This window comes from Tasmannia lanceolata, unplaced genomic scaffold, assembly GCF_043159265.1.
Source record: "Tasmannia lanceolata isolate RefF3 unplaced genomic scaffold, GAP_Taslan_0.1 ptg000012l, whole genome shotgun sequence".
Taxonomy (NCBI): domain Eukaryota; kingdom Viridiplantae; phylum Streptophyta; class Magnoliopsida; order Canellales; family Winteraceae; genus Tasmannia; species Tasmannia lanceolata.
In genome coordinates, this window is record NW_027518689.1 from 29,781,604 (window position 1) to 29,809,581 (window position 27,978).

Below are 27,978 nucleotides of genomic sequence, written 5' to 3' on the forward strand. Positions count from 1 at the left end.
AAATTTGACACAAAAAATCTGTTTTTTAAAATATTAATTTAATATTTCACCGAAATTCCAATTTCGGTGGAGACCAACACCGAAACCACACAGAACCGAAATGGTCATTTATTTCGGCTGAAATTTCGGAATTTCAGTTTTTCCGAAATTTGACACAAAAAATCTGTTTTTTAAAATATTAATTTAATATTTCACCGAAATTTCGGCTAAAATTTAATAACAACTAAAATATTGTTTTTTTTTTTGGTACCAGATTTCGACCGAAATTTCGAAATTTCAAGGTCCGAAACCAAAATTTTAAACCTTGGTAATAACAGCAAAGACCAACAAGTAAAGCAGTCGATCATATTCATAGCAAATATAAAATAGTCCATTGATTCTATAAAATATACAGGAAGCTTACTCATGGGATCAAAATATGATCCCCCAATATCTACAAAATATATCCAAGTGTTCAAAATAGGTTGAGGGCGACCATTGGAGAAGTCAGTAAATTGCTCAATCGAATTGCGCCATGAATTTCTAAACTTGTTAAGTTTCACACCAATATGGAAATGAGAAGAAAAGAACAGATGTCTAGAAGAGGCAACTGAGATTTGATGGCCAAATATTCACATTTCTTAGGTTGGCACTTGGCAGTAAATTCTGAAAACAACTCTTTCATTACATTTTGGAAACAGTGAAATTTAAAGGGTAAAAGATGAGTATCCGGTGAAATGGGCGATGATCCCCCTCCTCCTTTAGGCCTTCTAATGTGAATTGATGTGAAAAGCGTTAAAGTCAGCCCACAATTCATGTTAAAAAGGGGCGCATAATACTACGCAGGGGGGAGGGGGGCATGAAAAAATCATCCCCCGGTGAATATAATGCAAAGTGGCAACTAACCCCATCGCCTACTCTTAGACATCACCCAAATCATCACTCAGATAACATGCAAAAATGACCTGGGTCATTTGCTTAGCTTTGACTACTTCAAAAAGTACATCCCATCTCTCAATTCTAACTTCTCTTCAGATATAAGACCAGACAAGAAGCTTTGTAGCTGTTGGAGTGACTTCTCATAAGGAGGATCAGCTACACAAAACATCTGCAACATAAAGTTGAAAATTTTAACACTGCTCAATTACAAAATGACTATTCAGGCTCATAGTTAGCAAAACATGATTCGGCAATAAAACGGGACAGCAAATATTCGAGTTTAATACAGTTTTGGTTCAACAAAACATAGTAAAAAAACGGAAACACTAAAAAATGCATTTAATATTTTGTAATTTACAAAATATTGTAGGGGTAAAGTTGGAAAGTTGATCCAAAAAACGTGTTTAATACGAGTGTTTAAAACGTCTTCCTAAAAAATGGAGTTTTTCTACTGTAAAAGTTTTAAATGGAGTTTTAATTTTAAACGGCAAACCAACAAAACGAGTTTCAAACGGCATTTTTTGAAAAAAAAAAACGCGGTTTTTGCTAACTATGGTCAGGATAGATGGTTTTCAGTGAAGATATACGAAATTGTGATTGCACGCCTCTATTGATCCTGTTACCTTGAGAGCATTGTGGATCCGGTCCAGTTCCATGCTTAAATTAGTAAGCATCCCCAAAATATATCTCTGCAACCAACAAAATTTTAGTGAGGGAGGCTAGCTCATAATCATTTACATTGTTCAAACTTCCAAGTTTACCATATAGAATACTACATTTCCCAACAGATGGCATAGGTCGCTTGGTGTTACCTGGGAAGAAAGGTTATTTCCCTCATGATTGGATACCCAAGGATAAAAAAGACATTTGTACTGAGAAGAAATGAGCTTTTCCATGCCCATGCAAAATTTCAAATATGATCAGTATTAAGCTATAGATAAAAATTGCATTCCCAGAAAGCACAAACCTCATATACAGACTTTTCTTTCAGAAGTTGTTCCTCAACAGAGGTAAAACATCCCTCACCCTCTTCATCAGCCGCTAAAAGTTCCTCACAGCTCCCACTGTTAACACCATTCCTGTTTGCGTCAGCCATGTCATCCACAATGGTGAAGACATGATCATCAGACTCCAACCCTAGTGATTCTGTGAGGATTCCCTAGGCAAAACAATTAATAGGAGAGTAACAATAAGTAAAGCATAACAAATATCTCTAATATTTTCAACATCTGGAAAAAAAATCCTAAGATTTTGATAAATGGGAACGAAGCACGAATGTCTAAATGGTATTAACTCGATCATCTATAGGATTTCGATGTACCCAGGAATGAATGAACAGTTCAGTTGTAAAATTAAGGATTCTAGAGTTTCAAACAGCATAAATGAAAAATGTGGGGGTTTGCCAACAAAGAAGAAACACAGGTTTCGAAATCTGATTGTGGGGATCGAATGGGTTTTAAACAGTCTTTTTGAGTGATCACTGTTATGGTCGAAGGTGGGGATCGAATGGGTTTTAAACAGTTTCGGATAGCTTATGAGAGAGAGAGTAAACCAAGGACACTCAGTAATATAGTACAAGTAAAGAGTCCCTCGACTTGATTCCTCAAACTCAAATTTCAGAACAGCATACTAATGAAAGTGAACAATGCATAAGTGCAACACTTCCAAAGAAGTCGCCAGTTTCACTAATGATCCATAAGTGTCTACTTGCAAGTAAAGCAACAAACTATAAATCGGAAAGCTCGCGACTGGTTATAATAAATTGATAAAAGAACTTATCTATCATACTTTGCTTATCCAAAAGCTTATCCTTCGATTAAGTGTATCCACAGGCACCCCAATTGCAGCTGCAAGGTTCTTAGAAGTCCAACTGGAATTAGAGAACATAAATATGATTCGAAAATGAGGGAACAAGAAAAAAAACTGACATGTCTAGTATGTTTTACCTTGTTTTCTCTTGAAATTGCATGATGATTGCTGCATGTACTGGAGCCACTGTGAACTGCACATTCTGATCTTCAAATTGCAACTCCAACTGAGACACCAATTATTAAATTTTAAATAGCCACAGAGATTAGGGCTGAATTAATCTGATCAAGCTTTGCAAGTTTCAAACCTTAACAGTTCCAAGATTCTTCATCCACAATAGCTTACGAGGGGTTTTGATTTCATGAAATCTGTTTGCGTAATCAGAAAGAAGTTGATCCACATCTGGGTATGTTAAGCGACTCAGCCTGCAATTTCTCTTCAAGGTCAACGAGTGCAAAAATAAAAAATAAAAAATAGTTGATTAAGCAATGACTTAGAAACACTTGTTAACTAAGCAATTCCCTAGTTAAACTGAACCATATGGTGCATATAATAATTTAAAATAAAAATAAATCAAAACCAATATTTCTGCTGAATGAAAGTAATTATCTACATATCCGGAAGCAAGCACATTTATCACACTGAAGTTATCCATCAAATGCCATGGTTCAAAATTGAAATACATTAAAATGCTTGAAGCTTTGCCATGCACACTGAAATATCTTAAAAGTGCAGTAAATATTTACCTGGTGGTTATACTCCTGAGGCCAAATAGTTATTATCATTATCTACATATTATCTAAAGCAGAAACACGACATATGGTAACACTAGTAGAAGCATTGCAAAGTGAAAAGATAAATTTAATGTTCTTTGGTCATGGCCTAAGCCTTTCACAAAATAACATCACCTACTTATACGCAGAATATTATAAGTTGTCATACCAGACCAATTACCCCAACTTTATGCTTGTAGATTACATACAGAAAATAAAATAAAGTTTGATCCATCACCTACTTAAATGAAGAATAGTATAAGCTGTTATAGGGTTGCATGAAAGACCAATGGCGGCACCTTTATGCTCGCAGAGTTCATATAGAAAATAAAATTAAGTTTGATCCATCATTCAAAACAACATAGAAAATAAAATAAAATAATAAATAAATAGATAACAAGCAAACTAGTTTGCAGTGATTATTCTGTTGGTCTGCCGGTCTTGAAGTTCATATAGTGAGTTTGCAATGGTTATTCTGTTGGTCTGCCAGTCTTGAAGTTCGTATAGTTGGTACCATTGACATATCTGTGAAAATTCCTGTAGAATCTAGTAGGAATCGCAACTTTATGTTCGTTAGAAGAGGGGGGAAATTTCATAGTAATGAAAACAAATTAGTTTGTAAGGATTTTTCTGTGGCATTTCAGTCTTCATGTTCACATAGTTTGTATATCACCAGATATGCAGTTAAAGGGAGGGAAATGTTCTCAAACACCCACACTATCCTTGTCACTTTTTTTACCAATACTACAATCACAATTCATCAACAAAAAAAAAAGGAAAAAAGAAACCAACACAGAATTTAAATCCAGTAGAACACTGCAAACTTCCACCATAGTTTGTGCTAGAAATGACCCAAACAGTCTGCTCTTTCGAAATATTCCATACCCATAGGATTGCATCACGTTACCTCTACCATAGAGCATAATGTTACCTCTACCATAGACTATCTTCTTCCAACATCAACGGTTCTCACCTCTAATGCCATAAAACCCATTGCAAACTACCTCTATAAATGAAATATTTAATATTTTTCTCACCCATATACCAACTTCACATTGGCTCTAAACATTCTATTCTTATTCTTACACTCCTTTAGTATTAATTATAACATCACCACAAAACATAAACTCCATAAAATACAACCTCTTGGATTGAAAAGAAAAAACACTTCGAGCAGCTCTAAGACTGCCAATGCCATCACAGCCAAGCCATGCTAAAAATACATAAGTTTTTTATAGATAATTCTATTAATTGAAAAATGCATTCAGAAGAGGACCAAGATGGTCTCTAGCAAACGTCAAAACATATAGAAAACACTAGATGTCCAAAGAAAACACGCTACAATGAAAGAGTATGACACATCCCTGGCCTCCACCAACTAGTCTGGTTAACCATTCACTTCTCTACAGACATGATGGAGCAAAAACTATGGTGAATGACATATATACAGAGTTTCCTCAATTGGGTCCAGCAATCACCAAGGAAAACATGCCTTTTCTTCTGGACCACCTAATAACATTCATAGAATCTCACTTGATTATGAGTGGGCCTTTGAAGTTGGCTGATAGTAAACCTTGCCTCAGAACCAACAAGCCCACTTACCAAAGAATCCTTAGATCCCAAAGGGCCTAAACAAGATAACTTTGCCCCAAAATGGTCAGTCAAGAACCCCTGCTAAAAGATGAACCATTGAACTTTAGAACGGACTGATTTTGATGAGGCTTCCATCACCCTACCACTTCTTTTAAGCCATACGATTCATTAACATCCCTCCCAATATCTCCAACAGTCTTGACTTGTAAACCCACAAAAATACTTTCGAATGCTAGCCCAATAAATGATGTATCCTTTAATCTTTTGTTCCTTTAAGAAACAGATATTGTGGTGTTCCCAGATTGTCCATAGAGCTAGCTAACTCGCCCAAAGATTGTATCTTTGGAGTAAAACAACCAGCGGCCCACTCCTCACGTAGAAGAGAAATAGAGCCCCACTATATACCAAAAAGGGGAAGATAAAAACATCATAACCAAGTTGCAATCAAACAATGGATTATAAGATGGCCTACTGATTCCTCCTATGAGTAGAAGATGTTGTATCTGTTGGGGAGGTGCCAATTTTGACTATTTAGGTGGTCCACTTTTGTATCTTGTAGGCCTGCAGTTCAACAAATGACTAGGAAGACCTAGATGAGACCAAAGCCTGTAAGTGGGTCCCACAAACATTGTCAAAATGAAGCCTAACTAAAGAAAGTTAAAGCGAAGTGGAAATCGCTTCCCTTGAACCATGTCAAACTGAATTTTGATGGTTACTCTCTTGGCAACCGTGGTTTGGTTTCAATGGGTCTGGGGTGAGTTTTTAGAAATGAGGAAGTAAGCCTTCTTATTTCCTATCCAGCTTTGATAGACCGTATAGAATCAACGGATGCAGAGGTGAGAACCTTACTAACAGGTTTGCGGGTGTTGAGATCAAAATTAGGGGGTAAGCTTTTTATTGAAGGAAACTCGTCAAATGTTATCTTGGTTAGGAAGAGATGTGGAAGGTACTTGCAGGCTTGGTCATTGTATAAATGAGATAAAGGATAGAATGAAAAAGCTGACAACTTAGCTAATGGAGGAGTGAGAATGGTGGAGTTGTATTATGGGAAAATGCTACCCATCGATGTAAATTTGTAATTTTCTTTTTTGCTTCTTTTAATAAAGTTATATGTTAAGAGACAGAGAGATGAGTGGTTTCGAAATTATGTTTAACATGGGTTTTTTAATCTTCACACAATTAGAAGGGTGTTTTTTTTTTTGGTCCTTTTCATTGGAAAACTACTAATCTGTTAGAAATTCAAAATCTTTCTAGCAAGGTCGCTGTTTGCAAAATACTCCTAAACAAAAGGTGCCTCTATAGTCTCTGCAAAAACTGATAGTAGAGGTGGCCTTCTGTGAAAAAAGACAAGCTACAGCTTCTAATATGCAGAAACTGCTAGGAACAGCCTAGTTCACAAGGGAAGGAAGGACCTAAGCTCCCAAGGAGCAAGACTTAATATTGAGAACTAAAGCTACCACTTTAGTTTTAGGAACAGATTAGAAACTAAGAGCTTCCAGCGTCCTTCAGCTTATTCTTAAAGCAACATAGTACCACGAAAATACACTGGTATGTTGCAAGTTATTGCAAGCATAGGTAGAACATGAGAACGACCATGAGTATAAGTCCTGATCCAACCTTTAGGTTCCTTCCATGTTTCACCCTAACAATGATCATTCTCACCACTGAACTGACACAAAATTTGTAACTGTGAGACAATGATTTCTTAAATTATGATTACCGCCACATCTCACAATTACACTTGAGAATGGTGAAGGAACACCTAGATTCTAAGGTTTAAAATGCTTAATCTGTGATATAATTAAGTGCTCTATTACAAAAAGTTTGGAAACAACAAACATTCTTTAGAGAAAGAGCACCGGTTCCAACTAAAGAATAAAGAACACAAAAGTTGTGATTAATGGGCATCTTGCTAGGAGCATGGAAGACCCACATAATTGGCGCAGATATGACGATTCCACAGGCCAAATCCACCAACTTGAATGCACCTATAAAATATTGGTAAATGCTATCTGACATAAGCTTCTTCCAAAAAATCCCTAGAAATAATGTGTTTTTAGACGCATAGAAGGTACACAATGTGACCTTAGCATATATATATATATATATATATATAGCTAATAAAGAAAAGGGATACTAGATCGATATGCTTAAAATTTCTCTACCCATGTGTATTTTACAATCCATGATTGATATCTAGTTGATGTGATGAAGCCTAATAATATTGATCCAAGTACCTGGATTGATGGCCAAAAGTTTGAAGATATAATTGTAGCGTCAAGAAGATCCAGCGACACCTCATTGTCTCCTTGTCCACCGCCTTAACATGCAGAAAATGATACAACTTTACACACCAAACGCCCAAACAAATAGTGAATAAAATTTACTATAAGGAAATTTTATGAATAAGTTCCACATGCTTCATTGTTGGCTGAGACGTTAAGTTTCAGAAGGTACCTCTCTGTGGTGGCTGTTTTATGGTTGCCTTAACATTGGTGTTCGTCCTCTTGGAATCAATTAGATCATTTAGCATGATCTCGCACCTTTGCATGCTGCTCTCTCCAAAGTGTATCTGAAAATGGTACCAGGAAAATGACACTATGACGACCAAAAGTCAACCAAATACTAAGGTAAGAGAACTTTATAGACATAATAGAAAGAGTCCAAAATTGCAACCAATAAGCCCAATAAAACCAATGCAGACTATCCCGACATAAGAGACAAAAGAACCTACCTTAAGGAGTTCCAAAGTGCGTATCTCTGAGTCAATATCATAATCAGATTTGTTCTGAAGTTTCTCTGCCAGCATAACACGATATCCATTAACAAGCTGGTCCTTTGAACCAATTATGCTAACCATCATTCCAAGTATATCAATCTTTCTTCTGTTCCTGCTGCCTTTCAACGGATCTGCCTCTACTGGATCCGGTTCCCAGCTAAAAGAAAGCACAAAACCCATGATAGGAAATCTCTCTCTATCACTATCTTATAAATGAAAATTTCATTGCCTAATACTCCAACACATACTCCTTAGGACTATCTGCTTCAAATGTGTGGAACGTTCTTCTTTTAAACATAGAAGACTTGTTTGCAGTGTCATCAGATCACCAAATAAATATTAAAGCAAACTTAAGAACTTATGTGGCAGTGAAGCGTTTTTCATTGATAGCCATCACGACCATGGTTTTAAATTTCGGCCGAAATACCAAAATTTAAAACCGAAACCAAAAAATTTTCACCGAAATTTCAATCCTTGGCAGTGACAAAGGAAACATACCGCTCAGCATTTATCCATGCTTGCTTGTCATCAGAATTGAAATCATCATCACAGTCGCCATTTTCTTGATTTTCCGCATCTCTATTTAGTTCTTCAAGGAGACTGTCCCCGGCATTACCAGGGTCATTGGGATTTCCCCCAGTCCCATCAGTAAGCATGGTCACAATGCATTTTATAGTATCCTTTCTTCCCCTTAGATACTCCCTTATTGGTTCTCCTACTGCCTCGAGGAATACACCACTTGGGTCTATTGTGCGGAGTGCTTTGATAGTGGAGACATACTGGTGTAATATGTCATTTGTTGAAGCACCAGCAGTAAGCAAGCGATATCGCAAAGCAGAAACAAATGAATCAACAGGCTTTGAATGTTGGCCAGTATATTCAAGACATTGCTTTAAGTCTTCAATTGCAGGAGAGATTCAAACAGATAGCAAGATATTGAGAGTCAAAATTTTGGAAAGATGAACAAGAGAGCCCTTTGACACAATTTTTTAAGTTAATTAATATTATCTTCATAAAAAGAATGGGCATAAATGGATGCTTCAATGCATACATAGTACAAACCAACACATATTGATGCATGGACATGCAGGCAGACATTAATTACATATCTTTCTTATTTGAAAAAAAAGAGATTTATTAGGAAAAACAAGAAAGAGAAAATAATAGATTTATATCATTGGGTAGAAACTGCCCATCATACAATTCTGCCCATCCGACTCCTGCCATTGCTAATATATCGGCTATTCCATTAGCACTTGGGATATGGAAGCATCCCTTTACCAGACCTCTTATTTTGTCTTTTATATCATTAATGAACTGCCCTAGCCTCCATGGACCTTCATCATCACTTCTTATCCATGAGTTGCCTTCAATCAAAAGTCAGCCTCCTAAGATTGTTTGTTGGGAATATCCTAATAGCCACTTTTCTGCATAAGGCCCAGTTGACGAGTGCTTATTTAATCTTCATTGCAACTGTTTTTGTATGGAATGTTTGGCATGGAGTCCATACTATGCTCCCCACGGAACCCTAGAGTAAACATCGAGTGCTTCACTAAGAAATACCCATGTAGAGAGAAGATATGATTTGTATGAAAAAAGAACTCGGTGGAACAATTCATTAATAGAAAAAGTTTCAATACATTAGTCCATGATGGTTTGAGGGCATACTACATTACCATTTATTTCACATACATGCCCCCTTGTAGGACCCAAAAATTCCCTTAACCATTGATTGTAAAAGTTACTTTCTGAGTGGTCGTTCTCCATTCCTAAACACAAAAGCATCACGATGCCAATATATGGGTGCATGAATGCTCAGACATGTGCATTTATGAGAGAGAGGAAACTAGCAAGCCACTGCATCTATGTGCCAGCATAAACAGATTGGGGACAAGTGATGCATGCACATAGATGTACATGAAAACAAGATAGTAATCACAAACACTGAGAGACTCATACATAGGTATACATTAGATTGCTTTATATAAGAAATATAAAATGTCAGGATTTTTTTTGTCAAGTTCTTTATTAATTAATACTGATTAGAGAAAACACACAGTACAGGCAGTCTGAGCATACAACTAGGGAGTGAAACCTCATTTTACCTCAAGAACATAAATACAGTCACAGATTAGAGGCGAATCCTTATCTTCAGATGGAAAATAAATGAAATGTCAAGAATATGAAATTAAAGGGAAGAAAATCATGCGATAAAAGCCTTAAAGTGAATACGCAAAATATTACATCCATATGAATGTGATCTCTCAATCTATCGGATTAAAATATATAAAGTTTGGATTGTGAAAATCATAAGTTTGACTACGGATAAAATTTAAAGCATCCCTGCAATGGCTTAGTTCGATGCATATGATCCTCTATGTATCAATTGCTTACTCATTGTTACTACAGGAAGTAGGTAGAATAAAGAGGTACTCAATGCCTATTTCATGTAGTTTTATATCCATTATTCCACTCTACCATATTTTTCAGAGGTTAGAAAAAATTTAAGCCTCAAGAAATTTCATGTAGTTTTATACCCACTATACCGTATTTTTCAAAGGTTAGAAAATTTTTAAGCCTATGCTCTTCAGAATGGCCTCAATAACAAATGCTTGCTTGCATATGACGAGGTTCCTAAATCATGCCAATACTGTGAAAAATATACATGAATTGAGGTACGCATAACAAAGATTGATATATGAAACATCCCAGAAATAAATATGTATTTATTACAGTAGGACTTGAAGATTAGTATGTTAAGCACATGAAAATTAAAATTTGAAAATTTTCATCACAGGCATTCTTGAATAATACTCTAGCATAATTGATCTTAATTTGAGAAGTGCCAAAATTATCAAAATTTACATTAGACATAACTTCTCTGGACATATATTAAGCACAGGAATACCTCCTATTGTCTGCAATATGACTTATAACTGCACATAGGAAACCACAAGCTTAAACCAATATCAAGAACTTACATAACAAAAAAATAACTCAACAATTATGCTAAAAAAACACAGTGAAAGATTAACCTGTCGGGATAATCCACAATAATCTCAAAGAGCTTCCCTATTCTTAAATCTTGCAAAGTTTCATATGCAAAGTACTCAAGGCGCAACTGCCATCTAATGAGTCCTTCAGAAGGAATGTCAATCCCAGGGTAACACGGTGAAGGACATGAAGCCAAGGGTGTTTTAACACCAGAGGACTTACTATCATTACCAATTGGATCCCCCAAATAAGCAAGAAGAGCACGTAAGAACTGGAGTGGTACAGCCTGTACATGAGAAGAGCAGAACATAATGAGAAATCATAGGCAATACAAGAACAATCATAAATCTACAACAAAGAGACTACAGAACGGATAAAAGCAACTGCAACCCACATTATATATAGTATGCATAGATTTGAACCCTGAAATTAGCCATAATTTTTCAAGACCAATACTTTTTATTTGGAATAAGACAAGGGACACCAAGAATGGGTCGTTCATACCAATGCCAAGGCTTGGATTGAAATTTGAAAAGGATTTTGAAGGAGAGGAAAGTGTTATTTGAATGTGTAATGATAAGCACAGGGACTGGAGGAATTCTCATTAGCATTCTGCCACGAGAACTGGGAATTGCAAAGAGACAAACTAATGGATGTTTTTCAAGCCTTCAAGGAGTTCATGGAAGGATAGCTTTAATAAAGAAAAAGATGCAAGTTTCACAACCATAATCCCAAATAATGAAGGGGTGGAGGGGGTAAATATTTCAGAACGATCAGCTTGGTGAGTTAACCTCAGTAATTAAGTAATGCAATTTCTTGAGCCGTGAAGGGAAGAACAGGGATATGGAGATCAGCGCACGTTGAAGATGAGACATTGGACTTGGCTGTTTAATGGATGTTTAATACTTTAATCTTCTATAATTAATGTAAACTTCATGGGCACTAACACAAAAGGTATTAAAACCTCATATTGCTAAAAACACGCATAGACATCTATGCAACACCCCCCCCCCCTAAAAAAAATAAAATAAAAAAATAAAAATAAAAAAAATATAAATAAAAAATAAAAAATAATATAAAAATAATAATAATAATAAATAAAAACGCCCCAATACATGCGTGCGCACAAAAATCATGAGAGAACTATGTGTTTACATTTGCACGCAGAAATATATGATATAACTATTCCCTAAGGATCTTAAAATCAATTAAATCATTTATTTCCTATTTTGGAGTGCAATTTACGCTAATTACATGCTAGCTTTAGCCTTTACGTGAGACGTAAAGTGCACCTAGGAGAGGGTCACTGCATGTGCAATTGATGTCTTGCATAAAGGCCTCAATATTGTTTGTCTGTTTGTGGATAGCCCTAGCCTTACATTCTGAAGTGCATAGAAGCATTTCAAAGACAATATCCAAGATTTAATGGTTTGTGAATCAAGATGCTTCACAAAGCATTAAATAAATAAACCATCAAGTCATTAACAGTCTAGCTGTGCACCTCCCAAGAAATACCTGAGTTATCGTCAAACATATAAGAGCGACAGAATGAAGAATCACAGAATGAAGAATCATCAGTCAAAAGTCAAAACTCCAAATTTGAGTTCAAGGACCTAATATATTCTAGAGAGCCAAGCATGAGTACAGTACTAAATAAATAGATTTATAATGACAGGAATATTCTGATATACATTCATTAACATTCTCATCCTTATATTGTTAAAAATAAACCCAATCACTCACCTGAATCCACTCTTTAATAAACCCAATCACCAGCCAAACTTTGAACTTTGCTCTGATAGAAAACAAGAACACCATATAAGTTCAAACAAAAAATGAACGGAAAAAGAAAAGAAAAAGTACATCAATGAAATATGAATAAGAAATTATTATCCATACATACATATAAGGAGGTGATATTTGCACCCTCTTTTTTGGTAACATACAACTCTCCCAGATATATATAGGAAGTGTATAGGAAAATTTTGCAACAGCAATTTTTCCAGCCCCTTTTTTTCAGGAGAAGTGCCACCCCATATTAATTAATTGAATAAGACAAATTCAGCTATGAGGTGGCACCTCTCTTGCAAAAGAGGAGCCTCGAAATGGCCTTTTGTGAAATTGCTTAGACATTCCCATATATATATATATACAGATACTTGTGTGTGTGTGTTCAATGTTCAAAATTGTTTCAAACGGTCGATGAAAATAGGGCCGACAGTTCCAACATATTGTAAAAGCGGATAGAAGAACACTTTGAAAGATAAATGACACATACCTTCAAAAACAAAAATATGGCAGAAGTATAGGCATCTTCGGTCATAGACGTAAATCCAAGACTTCTACGATCACGGACAACCTTACCGATGTTTTTCACCAATTTATTGTTCATTGGAATTTTTGTCTCGTGATAACTTTTATCCATTTCCACTTCAGCAATTTCAGAGAAGGGCTTGGTTCTTTTGTCTAAATCAATGTTGCCCATGAACTGACTTTCATAGCCGCCTTCACAGTCTCCAGCCAAAATTGTACTTAGATCTTCCAACTTCTCCTTAAAATAAAAGCGGAGTATCTCTGAAACAAGGCAAGGTAAGACATAAGTAATGATCAATCTCATTGTATGCATAATAAGATTTCATGCAACAAAATGCTTTCAAGAGAAACCCACCAATATAGATATCTAACCAAAAAATATCGTCAATATTTTCCTTCTACAAGATGTAATTAATGTTTCAAGTAACAAGGCGGAGGCAGCAAGTTTCTAGAAATCTTAAATATGATCGAGTTCTCGAGCTCTCTCTTAAAGTGTAGCTTCAAATTGAGGAGCAGCTCCAGAATTCAATATTAATTAAACATATGACACAGAAAAAATTGCACAATTTGACACTAACATGCTATGAGACAAAATCAACTAAGATGAAAAGGAACTTCATAGTCTACCTTCCTAGATAATAAATCCAAAACACTGTAGCAACCTCATGAATGAAAAATGGGAAGTCACTGTTGAAATTATTGTAAAGAAATAAAAGGGATCTTGATGAAAGGATAAAAGAAATATCAATGAGAAGAGGGGAAAAGACCCAAATAATAAATAGCCTACCAACATTAGGCCCAAAGAAGACCTTTCAAAAGTTCAGAAGGAACAGCAAAGGAGGAGATAAAAATATTAAAAGTATATTAAACATAATTAAAAGAAAAAGCACATTGCTGAAGCCAAGTGAGATTAGCAAAATGAATGATCGGAAATACTCACTTCTCATCCTTCACTTCCTGGGCACTATAACTAGATTGGTTGATGGACAGTTCCAAGGTCTTGCTTCTAGATGTTTACAGCAATGTTTGAAAGCTAACCGAGTCATCCATTAACTCAGCCACGTCAACTAAGTATTGGCCCTACTGAGTCAATAAAAAATAGCTCAGGTCAATCATTGACTTGCCCAAGTACACCTACTTTTTCCTTAGGCTAGTTCTTGATCATGTACGAATTTTTAAACACTGGCCTTATATATCAAAAAAAAAAAAAACAGTGACAACTTTCTAAAACAAAACATGAACGGAAAATGCTCATGAGCCGCTTATCCCCCATGGTAAGCAATCAACCTTGTTGACCAACCCACTGGGTGGTGTGACAAGACTTGTGATGTGATAGAAATATACAGCATTAAGAAATTGTGGCAAATTAAAGAAAAAATATGCATAAATTAATATCAGAAAATTAGCCAAGAAAGTTATCAAAATTTTAAGCACACAAGAGTTAACGCACCCAGAAAATGCCAAGGGTGGGTTGTGAGAAGAACTGAAGATACCATCAATTGGTACCTAGAAAGTAGGTTGATTTTTTCCACCTCTGAATTCTGGCTTGCTATTGATACAACTTCCTTGAATGACTGTACAGCATGAACTAACATTAACAGGCACTTTTCCTGATATTGTTTTTCTAAGCATATCACTTCCAATGATTTGCAAAATACTTTCTTGGACCAATCTTCCCGAACCTGTATGACATTTTGGAGATAAGGAATCAGCCAAAAGTAATTGACTGTAAATGATTCTAAAAAATAACCAGCATTATGATCATTTGCCAAATAATAGGGAGAACTTGCAACAAACAGAAACTCAGAAAGTTATTTACATATGAAACTATGTGAACCCATGCCAAACATGCAATATAGTTCTAAGTAAGTGCATTCTTAGTTTCTTACCAAATAGTGCCCCAACATCAGAGTATTATTGTATTTCTGTGCCTTTTACTAGCCCTGTAAATGACCGTAATTATTGCAGAGCAAACATAGGGTGCCGCTCCCAATTATAATTTCAAAAACAATCCCTAAACCAAAAGTAGATGTTCACTCTCCGGAAAAAGGTCATAAATACATTTCCACAATAAGATTCAACATGTGCTTAATCATTTTGTTCATCAAAGGCAATCCTATTTAGAAGATTTTTCATGAATTTCAGGCTCTGCAACCATAGACTTGAATAAAATATCCCTAGATGTTAGTAAGTCTCGGAACCCTCAACTTATGGAGATGCCAGTGAATTGCATAAAATTTTCAACAACTATTGGCAAAAAACATTTCTTATAATGTTTACCATATAGTGACTGCTTCTTAAAGAAATCTTTACAAGAATTATATATGCATCACTTTGTGCAGAGTGAAACTTCAAATGTTTTATACAACCCAAATTTACAGTTTGATTACTTTATAAACAAGACTTCTTGATTGATCATTTTTGAAGTATTCACTTATAAAGGATCCTTAATAGTGCTTTAATCCCCTGACACAAACAACAATCCAAACGTGTTGCTTCTAAATTTTGGTCACATGTTAGAGCAAGCTTTTAAATGCTGTCCAAGTCAATTTTTTGTCCCTGGGATCATGTACTGAGCACATACTCCCATTCATCTTGAAAAGAAGTCCATTAAAACGTCTGGATCGTTCATGGATTTTTTTTTTAGAAGACTGGGAAAAAAGACAAGGAGAAACATCTTAGAGAATAGAAGAAAGAAAGTGTGAGATGAATCTTAGAAAATAAAAGAAAGGAAGTGATACAAAGTATGGGAGTCATAAAAATGTTGATGAGTGCTTACGGTTTCTCTTTCCTTCACCATGTATAATTTACATTTCTCTCAGAATCCTCAAAGTTCATAAGATTTACATCTTGTCAATCTTACAAATGGCTTCCAAGTATTTACAATATTTCCATCATCAGATGAACACTTAATATTCTTCACCTTTTTTCCTGTGACAGATGAGCTGGGATTGAATCCACGGCCTCAAAACATGATGCATATAGCACCTTTCAATTGAGATAATGGCTCAACCAGAGTAAAGACTTAATAAACATTCAATTCCCTGCACAACAATTGATTCACTCCCCCATAATAACTAAGACCAAAGTGTGCGATCTATGGGTCCGAACACCTTCCCCACAGAGAAACACCACAAGAAGTCTCCATATCAATGAGGAACATCCAATCTTCCCCAGCTTGCCTTAACTTGCACGCTAAGTTATAAATTCCGTTTCGTTCGTTGTTTCGTTTTGGATACCGGAACGGAACGTTTCGGTGTTTCGTCCGTTTTGTTCGGCTTTTCGTTCGAAACTCTTCGTTCCGCTATGGCGAGGGAAATTTGTCTTTAATAGTTAAAATATGAAAAAAAATCCAAAAAAATCAGAAATTGTGATAAAAGTAGAAGAAACAATTAATTGAACAAAATATGTAGAAGATCCAACATTTACTTAAAGGAAAATCAATATAAGCTGAAATGCCTGTGTTGACCAACAAGTTGACCAGTGCGTTGACCAGTGCCTGACAAGATGAAAAAAAATTATAGAGCAAATTATGAGACTTTTTTTACCGGATTTTTTGGATTTAATAATGCTTGGACATGATAGATTTTATGAATTTTTAAAATTAGAAAAACACTCCATCATTTGGAAGTTAGGATTTTGACCCGACCCATTTTTTTCGAATTTTGTACTAGAACTGGAAAGCTGACTTTTTATCCTTTAGATTTGGGCCTTGAAACTATTTTTAATAGATCCAAATGGGGGGTATTCCCTTATTTACATGTAAATCTTAAGTAAATGGACAATACAAATGACTTTACATGTAAATATTAGGAAGAAGAAGAGGGAACCAGGAAGCAGAAACAGGAAGAAGACTTAACCAGGAAGAAGAAACAGGAAGAGATGAAAAAAAACAGGATTTGGGGAATTCCGGACGAAACAGTACATCCGCCTATTTCGTCTAGAATTCCGGATTCCGGTGGAACTTCGGCCGGAACGCCCGGAATGGACCGGAACGAAATATATGGCCATTCTGTTCTGGATTCCGGCCCGGAACCGGAATTCCGGTCCGTTCCGGCTGGAACGGAACGGAATTTATAACTTGGCTTGCACGACATACACCTAAACTGAAATCCAATCCCATACGATTTGAAAACTTAAAACTTCAGTCACCCCATGCTACTTATCCATTAGCTAGGTTAAATCAATATTGTAAACAATTTCATAATGTAAAATATATCCAACTAAGCAGACTATGCAAAATCTTCACAAAATTCCCAGTCAAAAACTTAGCTATGCAGAGATGAATAACAGAAGAACACATTATGGCACTTACTTATAATCAGATACCAATTGACAAGAAAATCATGGAAAATGGTGTAAATTCCATGTGATCGTTAACCACTTGCAAGTTGATAGGGATAAGAATCAATCCTGGACCAATAGGTAATGATCCCTAGGTGTAGCACATGTCTCATGAATCACTCATTGCAATGTAAATATATAGTTCAAGTTGTGAACCATGAACTACGAATATCATGTGATAAATCACAAGATCTATGCTCAGTCGTCCCCAAATTATTGTTTAGGTCATTACATATGCTTCATGTTTGGTTTATACATGCATATGTAGTATCATTTTGATAACATAAACGACCAGAGTAACTTGACACTTCATTGTGTAAGTCGCATCTTGAAGATACTGTATGCCAAGGTTGATCAACAATGAATGAGTTTGACTAAGATAAATTTAGTAATAACCACCAATGTAACTAAGATAAACAATGCAAATAAATGAAAAGAAAAATCTCAATTAACTAACAATGAAGAAAACCATTGCCTTCCTCTTGAGCTGTGCCATTCAAGGGAAAGTCATGGTTAGTATTTCTCTTTTGCTAATCCAAGATTATGGTCTCCAATGCTTGTTGTAACTTTGTTTGCTTATTTAAGATTTTTCCTCTCTTCTTTATTAGTCTTAGCATGTTGGCACGGGACACACAGAAGCTTAAAAACCAAGATCACTAAGCAATGTAACGGATTTTCAGGCTCTGATTAAAACCTTCTTTCAGCGGGCTAAGAGAGATTCAGGGGGAAGGAAGATCTCCACTGAGTTTTTCTTGACCAAGTCTTTGCTTTTAGAACAAATGTCCTCCACGGAACCACTTGATCCTGGTCGAGGCCCTCCGCGGCCCTTAGATCTCCTGCTCAATGATCGTGATGCTGAGGAGGCAAAATCCCAACCCCACACCTCCAAAGCTTCACCAAAATCAACCAAAAAGAAGAACAGGAATCGGAATACTCAGATGATAGCTAGCCCTGATACTACTCCAAGCCCTCCTCCCGAATCCCATACCCTGATCGATTTCATCCTCCCTGAGACATCCCTTCGTCTCTTTCAAGGTAGTGCTGAAAGCACCGTCGAGAGGTTGAAGACAACTCCATCATCGGGTACCTTTTCTTGTCCTCTGGATAATAACTCTGAATTCAGCCTTCAAACTCCTCTAAAATCTGGACCAACCTTGTTTCCCGTGCCTTCCACAGCTGAGGCACTCTATCCTAAATCTAACAGAGGTTTTGCTGTGGCTGAAAAGCAATCCAACACCTTTGAGTCTGACCCCACAGACCACTTCAGCGGCCTTTCAAATTTCAAATCCCCCACCACAAATGAGAACACAGATTCCATCTCAAAAATCAAATTTCCCTCCCAGATGGAAGACATTCCCAATGCAAGCACTGCCCCCAATGCTCTGCATTCGTCCTCCACTCCCCTTCCTCCCAACCTCAACCCTCTTGTAGGCTACCCACACTCGTCCTCTTCTACCTCTGTAGCTGGTTTCCCAAACTCAAATCTTACTTAGGGAAAATGGAGGAACTTGTTTGGTAAGAGCTCAACCAAGGCTCCGGACACTAAGATTGACTTCCATCAGCATGTGTTATCAGAAAATGGCACTCAGAAAGCTCGATTTATGATGAAAGATTTTGATGAAGCCAAATCCAATTGGGGCAACTGTTTATTGGGATATTTCTTAGGCAGACGACCATATTTTGTAGCCCTGAGAAGTTACCTCATGAAGAAATTGCAGCTAAAAGGAGACTTCGAGGTTATAGCCCTGCCAAATAGCTTTTTCCTATTCAAATTCACTCTTGAGGAGGATTGCACAAAAGTCCTGGAATCGGCAACTACATATGGTGGGAGAGCCCTTATAGTGCAAAAATGGTCTCCGGATTGTGCTTTAGAAAAACTGAAGCTCACATCTATACCAATATGGATCAGGTTTCCAGCACTTCCCCTTAAATTTTGGACCCCAAAAGGCCCAGGAAAATTGGCAAGCATTGTGGGTAAACCACTGTAAACGGATACCCCAACTGCTGAGGCATCCAGGCTCATGTATGCTCGTGTTTGTGTGGAAGTATCAGCAGAGAGCACCCTACCAGACATCATCCATATCGAAACCCCATCTGGAGACGAAACCCAGCCACTCGAATATGACTGGAAACCAAGAGCTTGCTGCCATTGCAAAGATTTCTCCTCAAATCACTAAAACCACAGCCAGAACTGAAAAAACAAAACAGGAATGGGTCATGAAAAAAATCCATTGAAGATCCATCGGGAAGAAAAGATAAAGAGCAAGAAATTGATGAACTACCCTCGACGTGTATAGTGAGAGAAGAAGAAGCCTCAGAAAAGCGAAGCTCATTACCCATAGAAAACAGCTTCAGCATCCTTGAAAACTTTGAAACTGGTGAATTAACAACCATTGCTCAGACCATCCCAAGTCTGAGCCCATCCCCAACATATCCCAAAATGCAAAATATTCCAATATGCCCAAAGAGCAATGGGGGAAAGGACCATCACTAACCCAACAATGATAATCAGGACTCAAATGCAAAGAAAGGTGGTGAAAAGAGTGAAAACAACACTGGATCAGAGGACTACTCCGACCCTGAAGAAGTTTCCTCATTAGAATACTCCTCAGAAAAGGAAGAAGATCAAACAATCACAAGAGGTCCCAAAGAATCTCCAAAAAAGAATGTATGCTGGGCGGATGAACATAATCAAGTCCACCTAATTCCAGTCGAGTATGAGGATAGTGGTGAAGAAGAGACTCTAGAACTTGAGGAATCAAATGAATCATGTCAAGCAGTTCACAAGAAAATTTGGCCAAAAAGCTCACAAAGAGTCCAACATACCCCTTCCAAATTAGCTGATTATGTAATTCACAGGTATTGAGCATTTTGATCTTAGGCTTAGTGTTCGTCGCTCATATGTGTTGAGCCTTTGTTCTCCCTCCCTCGCATGTTCTGAGTTAGGGTTGGTTTTGTGCCATTTTTTTTTTTTTTTTTTTTTTGCAATGGCGAGATATATTGGTTAAATGGAACCGAATTGGTCCTCAGAATACAAAGGGAAAACAGAAAGAAGATAAAAACACATCAGCTATACAAAATACAATTAAGGTGGAAGATCATCAAACCACTCTAAACCCTGCCTAATGACCCCAGACTTGGCTAGTCCATCAGCTTCTTCATTGGCTGATCTTCTAACATGGGCAAAAGAAATTTCTGACCCTGCCACCCAGTCCAAAATCTCCTCAATAAGGCTGAGAAATCTCCAAGGAGGAGGAGCTTTACCAGCAATCCATCTAATAACATTAGAGGAATCCCCTTCCACAACAACTTTATTCAAGACAGGTCTTTCGATGTGAAGGATACCATAGTATGTTGCTTTTACTTCCGCCTCTGACGAATCTGAAATCCCATTCGGTCCAGAGAACGCCCACTCCACAGCCCCTACATTGTCCCTCAGCAGTCCTCCAACACCTGACGACCCTGGGTTTCCAAAGGATGCTCCATCCACATTCAGTTTACTAAAACCCACAGGCGGTGGAACCCACTTCTGAACAATCTTCTGCCTAGTTAACCCTTCCATACAAATGACATCCCATCTTTCCCACAAATCATAAGCCGACACGAATTTGAACAAAGGAAGACTCTTCGCCCATTGGATAGACATAGCTATAATCCTCTGATAAATACTGAAGGATGAAGTGGCTGTGCCCTCGAAAACCCTACCATTTCTTTCTTTCCAGACCGCCCACCAAAGAGCTAAAAGGCAAATTTTCCACAACACCTTCCCTTTCTTTTTCCAAGGGACAAATTCCCAGCCGTCCAAAAGCATAAGTACTGTTTGAGGAAACACCCATGGGATACCAAATCGAGCTAAAACTAAACCCCATATCACCCTTTACTACTTTACAATGTATGAACAAGTGATCAATAGATTCGCCATCCTCCAAACATAACGGACAATGATCAATCAAGAATAAACCCCTTCTTCTCAGAAACTCAATGGTTTGGATACGCCCGCTACTTACAGACCAACCAAAAAAAGACACTCTAGGGGACAAGGAAATGACCAAACCTTAGCCACAAAAGAATCCTCAACATCCGGAACAAACTTAGCATATGCAGATTTCACGGAGAAGATTCCGGATGAATTCCAAATCCATATTCTTTTATCCTCACCGGATTTCTTGATATAGCATCTCTCAAGTAGCTCAAACAAGGAAGATAAATCCTCTAATTTTCTTTCAAAAAAATTACTTCTAAACCGAGGGCACCAAAGGGTTGGTTTTGTGCTATTATTGTATCATCTTTCTCTTTATTAAATAAATCGGTATGGGTCTCCGCTAAACCCCAGCTTACCCATAAAAAAAAATGAAGAAAACCATTCATATTTTAAAATACGAACTCATTAAATCCCTTGGAAAAATAAATTGGAGCACACAACAGTTATACTTTAAGGACAGTTTCATCCACCAATGTGTCTATGCATAGCACGACAAATAGAAAATGATAAAAGGTCATGTTTCCATACAGAAGATTCATTTGTTTCGAACGCCGCAATATCACGATAAGCATCAAGATTCCGCCAAAACTTGTAAACACCATTTTTCTTGAATGTCACCTGCAAAAATAACCAAATATATGAGCTTTTGTCTTTTCAATGAATCATCGTGATTGAACTAAGCTCTTCAGATCAACCAAAATACTCTTACAAAATATAACATGTCGTCAAGATACAACACGGCTAATTTTAAAGACTAGCCCATGCCTCCAAGCCTACCAAAACTCAGCTGATTCATACAAGGTCCTTTAAAGGCTAGCCATCAAACCTATTCAACTCATGTGATTGCCCAATCAACAAGTTATCAGACCATGTATTATGTATCATATAATAACAATATATCAATCAAGAATAAAAGAATAATGCATACTCATACATATAAATGCACATCATAGTTTATAAATAGGATAAGAGTATAGCAACTCTGTTATTGGTACCTCACGAATAACATTATGATGAGATTTCCAATGCAGCTACTTTATCATTTCATATATGATGTGCATATTGAGAAGGCTATGCCAACGCGATTTTTTAAACTCTGGGTTATATAGTTATTTTATAGAGACACATTTTAAGAGTGTATTGGAAGTGAAACAGAAATAGATATTTAGGTTCATTAGGCCATTTGTGGTTGAATTGATGTTTTCAAATAAGAATAGCAGTACCATGCATATTACCAAGTAATAATCCATGTCCAGAGTCCTTTTATGTAGAAGCAACAACGCAACATCATTGTCCTACGATGATTTATGAAAGCCCTGCACACTTAAGCTTTCAAGCGAAGAGGCCCAAATACCCAATTAAAGTTATGATTTCTTGGTATGACCCTAATATGATTTATGGGCTGGCACTCCCGTCATACTTTTAGGATTAAAATTTGAAAGCATTTTATTTAAAATAGACAAATTACAAATCTATATGAAGCACCTCTAAATCTTTTTCATTTTTTCCTTAAAACTAATTTTAAAATTATAAGTTGTTAAATGAATCGTCGAATTGTAAATAGCCTGCTACTTTTTGACATTTCTTTATTTTATCTGCTCTCTAACGCGGAGCAGAAACTCAATTCACTTGTTCACTCTTAAACGGAGCAGTCAATTTTAAAGTAAAATGAAAAATATAGAACTATTGAAGTGATATGGGTCATTACATTGTTACAGACCCGATCAGTTCGCAATGTGATTGATCTTCTTAGAGGGAAGATCAGCCTCTTGAACCACTTTGAGGGAAGGGTTAGTCCTCCTTTGTGTGAAAAAGCACAATTCTCAGGGTAAAATTCTTCATCAATTTGAAAGAAAACTACTTACATGTAATTTATAGCAAATGGAAACCCACTTGGCAGCCACTTGACCACTTCATCTAAAACTCATACCCGAGCCAATCTAAACACTTTAACCCTTTCTCTAAGACTCCTACCTAAACCAAACAACTAGAGAACAAAATCAGAAAAACTACAAATATCTAAACTAATTTAGTTCACCCCAAATGAGACCCATATAGGTGTTAAACAACCAATTACTCCAAAATCTTAAGCTGTTAGAGATGGTGTTATTTAATCATTTACACTTCAACACTAGGCACATAACATACATTTCCTTTTGAAAACAAAAAACGATTAAAACCATTAATCACTTGTCCAGTAATATACCTCTAGGGCATGAAGAAAGTGATCCTGAATGAGAGAATCCAAACCATGTTAGCAAAGAATGTGTACAAAGGAAACGAACTCCGATTCAACCGAAAGATCCTCGTCGCCTTTCAAAAGAACTTCTGTGCAATTGCAAAATCCATTCCAGCTTTCCAAAATCTCGGCCACAGAATCGCCTCCTAGGGCATCCAAAATGCCTAGATTTTGCATTGAGTTCACCTCTCCTTCTCCCTTTTGCTCTCTGAGATGGAATTTTATCGAATACTAGATAAATCAAGAAAAGGAACAAAGAAACCCTAATGCTCTGTTCTATTATCGGGAAAGGAAAGGAAAGGGAAGTGAAGGGAAGGAAACTAACGTGGCAGGGAGGAAAGTGAAGGAAAAGAAACCTGACAGAAAACCTGTCAGATGAGCGTTTCGTTGCACAGAAACTTGACAGAAAGCTCACAGAAACTAACAGAAACTACAGAAATATGCGTTTCGTTGCAGGGAAACTCAATAGAATGAAAAATCGACAGTAGGATGATCACCTGCAAAAGAAAAAAAAAACATGAATAACAAGAAAAAATCATATTTGTGGAACCCTAAATCCACCCAAAATCAAATAGATCAGGTGTTCAAATTGATAAAACCAATTGAGTATCAAATGAACTCAATCAAGTATCAAATAGATAGAAACTTGCATCAAACGGTTTTAAAACTTGGAAAAAAAAACACCCACAAAATACTCAAGCTAACATGCTAAGCTAAGATACATGGAGAGTTCAGTGTTGAGTGTTTCCTTCATAAAATAAAAATTAGTCCAAGAAAAGCAACTAAAAAATACATGGGCCAACCAACAACAGGAAGACAATAGGAATACATGAAAATAGATCAAGTGTTCAAATTGATAAAACCAATTGAGTATCAAATGAACTCAATCAAGTATCAAATAGACAGACACTTGCATCAAACGGTTTTAAAACTTGGAAAAAAAAAAAAACACCCACAAAATACTCAAGCTAATATGCTAAGCTAAAATACATGGAGAGTTCAGTGTGGAGTGTTTCCTTCAGAGAATAAAAATTAGTCCAAGAAAAGCAACTAAAAAATACATGGGCCAACCAACAACAGGAAGACAATAGGAATACATGAAAATAGATCAGGTGTTCAAATTGATAAAACCAATTGAGTATCAAATGAACTCAATCAAGTATCAAATAGACAGAAACTTGCATCAAACGGTTTTAAAACTTGGAAAAAAAAAACACCCACAAAATACTCAAGCTAATATGCTAAGCTAAAATACATGGAGAGTTCAGTGTGGAGTGTTTCCTTCATAGAATAAAAATTAGTCCAAGAAAAGCAACTAAAAACTACATTGGCCAACCAACAACAGGAAGACAATAGGAATACATGAAAATAGATCAGGTGTTCAAATTCATAAAACCAATTGAGTATCAAATGAACTAAATCAAGTATCAAATAGACAGAAACTTGCATCAAAGGGTTTTAAAACTTGGAAAAAAAAAAACACCCACAAAATACTCAAGTTAATATGCTAAGCTAAAATACATGGAGAGTTCAGTGTGGAGTGTTTCCTTCATAGAATAAAAATTAGTCCAAGAAAAGCAACTAAGAAATACATGGGCCAACCAACAACAGGAAGACAATAGGAATACATGAAAATAGATCAGGTGTTCAAATTGATAAAACCAATTGAGTATCAAATGAACTCAATCAAGTATCAAATAGACAGAAACTTGCATCAAACGGTTTTAAAACTTGGAAAAAAAAACACCCACAAAATACTGAAGCTAATATGCTAAGCTAAAATACATGGAGAGTTCAGTGTGGAGTGTTTCCTTGATAGAACAAAAATTAGTCCAAGAAAATCAACTAAAAAATACATGGGCCAACCAACAACAGGAAGACAATAGGAATACATGAAAAATACATGGAGAGATTTGAGAAAAATACATGAAAAAAAATACAATTGATTTTGCAATAACCCCACAAATACAAATAACCAACTGATTTTATCATAACCCTACAAATAACAAATTATCACTACTATAAACTGATTGTAGCAAACCTAGCATCCAAAAAATTGGAGAGGAACAATCAGAAATCCTAATTAAATACCCCAAAAAAATCAAATGGAGAACTAGAATAAGTTGATAGAGCGAGAAAGAGAGAGAGAGAGAGAGAGAGAGAGAGAGAGAGAACCAGACGAGAGAAAAAGAGAGAACCAGACGAGAGAAAAAGAGAGAACCAGACGAGAGAGAGAGTGTGTGTGAGAGATGGACAGAGTCTTACCGGAGAGGAAGGCCGGAGGCGACGAGGAAATGATTTTTGGGGTACAACCTATTTAGGTTGTATCGCATCTTATGGACGGTTTGGATCATCCTATATTGTGGGCCGTACGGTACTTTTTGAAAAATAATGGACTCTAAGGCCCTTCATCATATAAAAACTCACTGCAGAGAGCCTTTGTTCTGTCCTTCTGCGGAATAGTATTTCCATGGAAATTTTTAGGTGGATAATCGATTGATTGTGTTGTAGAAGCTTTGGGGGGAACCGGGGAAATGATGTGGAGAAATGATGGGGGAAGAGTGGAAATTCAAGGGGCCCCACCGTTTCGCGCCATTTTTCTTCTCGTAAGCTTTACTAATTGAATGTGGAAATGGGAAGGAGGGAAGTGAAGATAAAAAAATTTCCATCGGAAATGTTTTTCTTCCAATCGGAAGAATGTGGCATTGGAAAGAAGAGAGAAAGAATACATCACTCCCATCCAGGGGCGGATCCAGGAATTTCCTTTTGGCGAGGCGGGATGTTGGATCCCTGTCCCCGCCTCGGGAAAATTCCCCATCCCCGCCCCGCACACTACGGCGAAACTTGTTTGATGGATTTTTTAATTGAAAAATTCTCCTAAAAATTGATTTGAAAAAGATATTAGGGAAAACTTAAGAAAACCAAAGGAAAATTGTTTGATGTCAAGTGTGGCTACCCAAATTAAAAGCGGCAAACCCAATTTTATTAACGGAAAATTCAATTTCGTATTGGGAAAAAGGGGCGGGGCGGGGCGGGGCTGGACCGGAGCAATCCCCGCCTCGCCCCCCTTCGGGGAATTTTTTTCAACCCGGCCCCCATCCCCGTCCCCGCTTGAATCGAGGAATTCCCGCCTGATCAATCCCCTCTTTCACAGGTTTAAATGCCAGCCCTACACAAAAGCTTCATCCGAAGTTTTGAAATTATTTCCAATCGTGACCCAAACGTAGCGAGAAAATCCATAGGATGATCCTAACCTCTGATCTATAGAGGGACTGCACATTATGGAAACTTCAATAGATCGGAGGGTTAGGATCATCCAATCGGAATGATTTTTTGGCACAACATATTTACTTTGTGGCCCAACAAACGGACGGTTTGGATCATCCTATGGAGTGGGATGTATCGTACCGTTTGAAAAATACGGGTTTGTACGGCTACCCATCATATAATTTCTCTATTATTCATGTAGGTGAAATGATATCAGCACAACCATGTTTTAATAGTTGCACAAACCTATCTTTTCTTTTCTTTTTTAGCTGGCGTGTGAAAGCTTTTTAGGAACTCTAATTAACCTTTGGCACCTCTTTAGTGCAAATATCAAATATTTACGCCCCTTTTATTTCTGCAGAAACCCGCATTTAAACTTTGTGACCGGCTAACATGAGTTGTAAGTTACTACAAAAAGAGTAGTGTGGCCGGCTAACATGAGTTGTAACTAAGTTACTTCAAAAAAAAAAAAGAGTAGTTCTAAAGTGATGAGAATACCCTTTCAACGAACCCCCTATTCCATTTCTCTAACACGGTCAAAATCTGTGTAACCCCTGGTTTCCGCTTTTTCTGGCCCAAAGCCCAAATTGAGAACTTCTCTCTCCAATAACTGTCCTCCTTCAATCTATCGTCTCTCTTTCTATGAGAGCAGAGTAATCCATCTTCGTCTTCTTCATCCATTCACAACAGGAGAAGGAGAAGAAAGGGAGAAGGAGAAGGAGAAGAAAGAGGAAGTCAATTTCTTCTCCAAACCTCGGTTCTTCTCCAAATCTTTGTATTATCTATGTTCCTTCAGGACCACCTCGGTTCTGTTTTTACATATATATATATATATATATATATATATATATATATATATATATATATATATATATATATATATATATAATCTGTTGCCCTTTTCAAAAAAAAATTTCTTCTCCAAACCATAACCATAACCATAACCTTGCAATGGCTGCGAAAATTT

General features: G+C 36.8%; 1 pseudogene across 1 annotated transcript; it reads right to left on the reverse strand.

Annotated features, from left to right (window-relative positions):
* Positions 1-321: 321 nt before the first annotated feature.
* On the reverse strand, positions 322-27,692 carry LOC143888712 (anaphase-promoting complex subunit 2-like; annotated as a pseudogene). The gene is made up of 18 exons (XR_013254609.1): positions 27,510-27,692; positions 24,170-24,241; positions 23,712-23,975; positions 22,034-22,123; positions 14,630-14,861; positions 13,145-13,440; positions 12,610-12,661; positions 10,908-11,152; positions 8,371-8,787; positions 7,828-8,029; positions 7,551-7,665; positions 7,331-7,413; positions 3,035-3,152; positions 2,865-2,953; positions 2,707-2,788; positions 1,886-2,077; positions 1,542-1,607; positions 322-1,087 (listed from the first exon to the last, which is right to left on the reverse strand). The product of XR_013254609.1 is annotated as an anaphase-promoting complex subunit 2-like (transcript).
* Positions 27,693-27,978: the final 286 nt, after the last annotated feature.